Below are 6,000 nucleotides of genomic sequence, written 5' to 3'. Positions count from 1 at the left end.
CAATCTGTTGCATGCTCCCAGCCGGGCCACTCCTACCCCAAGATTTCTCTATAGTGGGCTGTAAAGTATTCACTCTTTCCCACATCTGCTCGTATCCGAATATTTTTGGTCCATTTTCTCCTTTTGGTCTCCACTCCTTCCTCTTTCCTAGCCGCAATTGGATGGGTAGATGGTCTGAATGAGATGAACATATATGTTCCACAGTGGCATTCTTAAAATGATCAGACCACTCCGGGGTCGCTACCGCTCTGTCCAACCTCGCCCGCACATTATTTTTGCCCTCTTGCTTGTTGTTATAGGTCCATACCGGGCCTTTAAAACCCAGGTCAAAGACGTTGCAATCAGCAAGCACTGTGCGAAAATCACTCATATACTTCTCAGATCTTTTAGAAACAGAGAGGTGCTCAGACTGCCACATCGTTTCGTTAAAATCACCTACCATGAGCCATGGCACATTTGTTGTATCTTTTATTCTCCAAAGTAATGTCCACATATGGTGATGCTGATGGGCCTTCGGTTCCCCGTATACAATAGTGCATCGCCACTGTAAGCCATGCAGGTTAAGCCTGATCAAAACATCGATGTTTCTCGCCCCCACGGCAATCTTCTTTATTTCAATACTCTCATCATAAAAGAGGGCAATGCCGGCACCTTTTCCGATACCGGGTTGCGTGATACAATGACGGAGGCCTAACCTCCACTTAAGATTCTTGACGCACTTATTGTTTTGCCGGGTTTCAGAGAGGAAGACGAGCTTGGGCTTGTAAGTGTGCATGAGGCACACGAGTTCCTGAACTGTGCGAGGCTGCCCGAGGCCTCGACAGTTCCAACTAAGGAGCATCATGGCTCCTGGCGGGCGCCATCCTCGGCGTCCGCCAGTTGACCGGTAGCCCTTGTGCCGGTTGCTTCCTTGTCCTCCCCAGGTCCTCCCGCTGCCATGTCCTTTTCAGTTGCTGCACCTCTGACCTTTTTCTTCTGTTCCATATCATCCCCCTCTATGGTCTTTCCAGCTGTAGCCTGCTCTTCCAACTCACGGTCGCCCCTCTTTCCAAGTACTGAAGCTGGCTGTTCTGGAACCTTTCCCAACTTCTTTGCACCCTTCTGCTTCTTTGGAATCACATGTCTATCCGAGGAGCCAATTGCCGTGGTCGTCCTGACCTGCTGTAGCTCATGCCCCAATGGTGCAGCCCCCACGAAAGTTGGAGTGGAGGCGGCAGCCCGCCATCTGCTGGTTGTGCCACCGGTTCAAAACCCGGCGGGTACAGAGGGTTTTCCTCATGATCATCCTTGGTTGACTGTACCTGTTCCGACCGCTTCAGAGCGTCCGGTGGAGTTTGGTACTTATCAGCAGCTGGACTCTGCAGCAGGCTAGCATGAGGGACCGAGGTTAGCCCAGCCGACTTCTCACCTGCCCCACCAGTGTCTAGTCGTATGGTGCTCACCGCTGCAATGGCCTCCTGGACCAATGGGTCTGCCAATATCTCCTTTGGAATTCTGCCATCCCTCGCTGCTACGGCCTTCGGAAGTTGTGTGGCATGGTCCCCTTTGATCTCCGGTTCGAAGATGAGGAAACGATGCGCACTGCTTGCCTCTGGGACGACGATGCCGCCCCTACTGCTACTTCTCTTGAAAGGGGAAGCGCGCAACGCTGCCGAGAATCTCATCTCTTGGAGATCCTCAGGCAGCTTACAATCGCACTGGCCATGCCCTAGGTGGCCACATGAGCTATAGAATCTAGGTAATCTTTCATACTTTACATTCAGCTTATACAACTTCCCTTCAGCAATGTCATATGACTCTATCTTGCTACGGATCGGCTCATCAACATCATGGTTCACTCGAACACACATGTAGTCACCCCAAATTCTTCCTTCCCTATCGGCATCCACCTCGAGCACCTCACCCAGCTCTGCTCCAAGTCCTCTGGCCACCGGCTCAAAGAGCATAATCGGTGGGGCGTCGTAGATGCGAGCCCACATTGGCATGTGGGCGACTTCCACGTCGCCCGGACGCGCGCTCCCGTCCACCGCCACCATCAGGAACGCGTCGCCCTTGTGGGTCCAAGGGCCGTTGTTGAGGATGAAGCGAAGGTCTCCCTCCCGCTCGAACTCGAGGAGGAAGCGGTTGTTCTTCAGAGGGGTGTAGTTGAGGCGTCCTCGGAGGCCCCACTTGCTCTTGAGCTCATTGAACAAGCCCACGCAGCTGAAGACCTGCATCGAGAAGAACAACCCGATGGCGATCCACCTCGAACGCATGGCCTCTCTCTCCCTAGCCAGGTCCAGCTGCACAACCTTTGGCGCCTGCATCTCCATGCTGACAGGAAATACAGGAGTCACCACATGCTCATTTTCATCATACCTTGTGGCCTGAGTCCCGATCGCACCACGACCACCCCGCGGGGGGGAGGGGGGGGGGGGGCGGAGGTTGTCCTCCCGGCCCCTGGAGGAGCCGCCCCGGAGCAGGGGTCCATACCCCAGTCCTGGATTGCCATTGGATGCCACCTCTTCAGCCGATTTCATCGCCCCCTTGCTCTTGCGTTGATCATGCTCAGCCATTGCAGTTGGAGCACTAGGTTTTTCAGTTTCGTTTGCACGGTGTGTGGGAAACGACTCCCCAACCTGAATTTTTATACCCTCCCGGTCTTTCCTGACTTGTGGATCTTGATTCTGGTGGATCGGTTCATGGAAACCTTCCTTAGATACGGATTCCATCCCGTCATCGGTCTGATTTCCTTCTATCTCTTTATCAGGCGGCTCCGATTTCTCTGTATCTCCTTGCTTGCTTTCCTTAGGAATATGGATTTCGGCCCCATTACCGATCCCCAGATCTTGCCTTGCTCTTTCCATCCTGATTCTGATCTTGTTAACGCTGATACTAGAGGGATTGGGTCGATTACCTGTGATCTGATGTCGGGTGTCCCTTCTGGCCTTCTCTTTCTCTGCAAATCTCTGGACCGCAGACCTCGCCTTGATCCACGCATCACGCAGACCCAGCGGGTCGTTCCGATCTTGCAGCCCTACCCCGCTGCGGGGTGGACCGATCTCTCGCTTGGGAGCGGATCCTCCCGTCGCGTACTCGGTGTCGCCGGCGGCGGCAGGCGATCGCCTCGGGGTTGCCCTAACCGGGGCTCCGTAAATCTCGGTCATCTTTTTCCGGAAGCCTCTCCGACATTATAACACATTGGCTTAGAAATATCACTCATAATGAAGGCACTACACTCAGGGTTGCTTCATGTACCCGAGAGGGTCTGGGCAGTGTCATTGTTTTATAGTTGAGTTCTTCACATTCAAGAGATAAACGAGTATTGGATTGGAATGGATACCCTACAAATAAATGGACATCCTCCTCTAGGTTTGTTTAGGATTACTGGTGGGAGCATGTTGCTAAATCTAATTATGATATATGCTTCGATCTTGTGTTTTTCCTCTCGCCTGCCTTGGTAAGCCCAACTTTGAGGCAATTTGTAGATTTCTTGACACTGATGTCGTTTATATATCATGCAAATGCCAAGTAACAGTATATTGACATAGATGTTGCCTTTTTTTATCAATAAACAATTTTTTTGTGATTGTAAGATCATACTTCTATACAGTTGTTCTTTGAACTATACGCAATACTTGTTGAATACTATATATCAGTTTGCTTATTAGATTTTAGTATTCTGCTCTTTTTTGCTTTGCTTTCGGTTATTGGATTAAAAGGAACCTTAGCTAATGCAAGAAAAAAAATTACATTTATCTCTATGAAAAATAGTACCTACATTTCTCTATGCGTATTTCGAAGAACTCCCTTTCTCTGAAACTAAAAGCACTTCATTGCTGAATGGTGAAGTAGTAATAGCATTTTGTTCCAGCAAGATCTGGGGTTCAATTCAACCGAACTACTGATCGGTATGCCGTCTACGTTGGTGTCTATTAGACTATTACCATGAACAAGATTTGCAGAACATCCTTTTTTAGCAACTACAGGTGGTTGGCGCCTTTGCTTTGCTGCTAATGGTACACATGTCTAAAGTGATTAATTGATTTAGTAGGTACATGTGGTTGATGCATACTAAGTTAGGGCAGAAAATGTTAGCAGCCACTAGGTTAGTGGGCTGAAATCACTATTCTGACCCTTTCAGCAAACTTTGTCACAAAGTGAACTCGACATGAAAGTATTTCACAATCTGACCTTTTTAGCAACGCCATTGCCCGCGGCGTTTCTGCCCAAAATAAAAACGCCGAGCTAGCTAGCGTTCCTGTCCAAATAAGAAACGCCGAGGTAGCTCGTGTCGCAGACCAGGTAAGAAACGCCATAGGGCTTGGCGTTTCTTCGCTGGCACCCAGCCAACCCGCTGCCCCATCGGAGTCTTTCCCCTCAGCCACCAGAGACGCTAGGCTAGAAACGCCAAGGTCGGCGACGTTTCCGGCCTTCTTAGAAACGCCAAGGTAAAAAACTGCTTCATAACCAGGGTCTAAACGCCAAGCCTTATGGCGTTTCTTACTTGGTGACAAACGCCATGAACTTTGGCGTTGCTTACCTGGTGAGAAACGCCGAGCTACTTCGATGTTTTCTTTGGTCAAAAATGCTGGCTAGCTCGGCGTTTTTATGTTGGGTAGAAACGCCGCAGGCTATGGCGTTGCTAAAAGGGTCAGATCGTGAAATACTTTCATGTCAAGTTTATTTTGGGACAAAGTTCGTTCAAAGGATCAGAATAGTGAAAAAGGCCAGGTTAGTGCTAGTAGTATCTTAGTCGAAGGCAAGTTGTAGCAGTGCAACCAGAAAAGACTATGAGTTTGGTAAGACAAGCATACAAGTAGTAAAAGTGACAAGAAAAGACTAGGTTAGTATGCTGCAATTCTTTTCAAAATATAATCTGTCTTGGAAACGAAAGCATCCTCCAGTCATCCATTCATTAGTACCAAAATCCCATCTCACCATTGTTTCCACCACAATAGCGAAAAGGAAGTCTGAGCCATACGACATAACAATCTACACAGTCAATTTCCCACTAACAAGTTGCGATGGTGAGTGCGACACGTCGGCATCTTTGTCTGGTCCTTGACAACCCGGGCAACTCCGGGGGAAACCCTAGATCTCCATGGGATCGAGCGATGGCGGTGCTCATGCGCCGTAGTCCCTCTTCAGGGCATTGTTTTGGAGTTTGCTACGGTCCAAGGAACCAGCGAGGCCGGCGCCGTACGCCTGGTGGCGCAACTGTCGATGAAAATCGCGCCGACTACGATCATGGCGGACGATGGCAACGTCTTTGATGTCGTTTCCTTGTCGAGGCATCGTTGTTGCAGTTGGCGTCATCAGGCTCGGGATGCTCCGGGGGAAACCCTAGATCTGGGTCTCCCGGATCGAACGATGATAGCGTTCTTAGTAGCTCTTTTCCTCATGGGGGCATCGTTTTGGAGCAAGTGATGGCTGGAGGTAACAAGAGGAGGAGCGGTGCTTCATCACACACATTATGGTGTCGGATCTCGATGGCATGGCGCTCTGGAGATTAGGCGTCTGATGTGCGATGATGGCATTGGTGGCAGGTGGCTGCGGCGGCCTCATACCCGGCAAGCATCCTGGATGAGGAGCACGCCGGACTGGTGGGTGCCCATACCCGGCAGGCGTCCTGGTTGGGACCTCAGGTCTTAGATGTTAGGTTTGGCTGCGAGGTCTGTTTGGTATTAGGCCACTGGTAGAAAAAGAGGCTTCCATACGCCCCCATTAGTCCCCAAAACAATCGAACCGCGACCAAAGGGGTCTTTAGTCGCGGTTCGGGAGAAGACCCGCGACCAACTATCTGGGCCCAGCGCGCTCGGTCGACAGCTGGCGGACGGGAGGGGCTTTAGTCCCGGTTGGCCTGGCCAACCGGGACTAAAGGTCCCCGAAGGCCTTTAGTCGCGGTTGGCCAGGCCAACTGGGACTAAAGGCCCATCCAGCTGGCGGACGGGAGGGGCTTTAGTCCCGGTTGGCCTGGCCAACCGCGACTAAAGGCCCATCCCTATATATAGGACTCAG

The sequence above is a fragment of the Triticum aestivum genome, chromosome 6D (genome assembly GCF_018294505.1).
Source record: "Triticum aestivum cultivar Chinese Spring chromosome 6D, IWGSC CS RefSeq v2.1, whole genome shotgun sequence".
In the NCBI taxonomy this organism is placed as follows: Eukaryota; Viridiplantae; Streptophyta; class Magnoliopsida; order Poales; family Poaceae; genus Triticum; species Triticum aestivum.
This window is presented reverse-complemented; position numbering follows the sequence as displayed.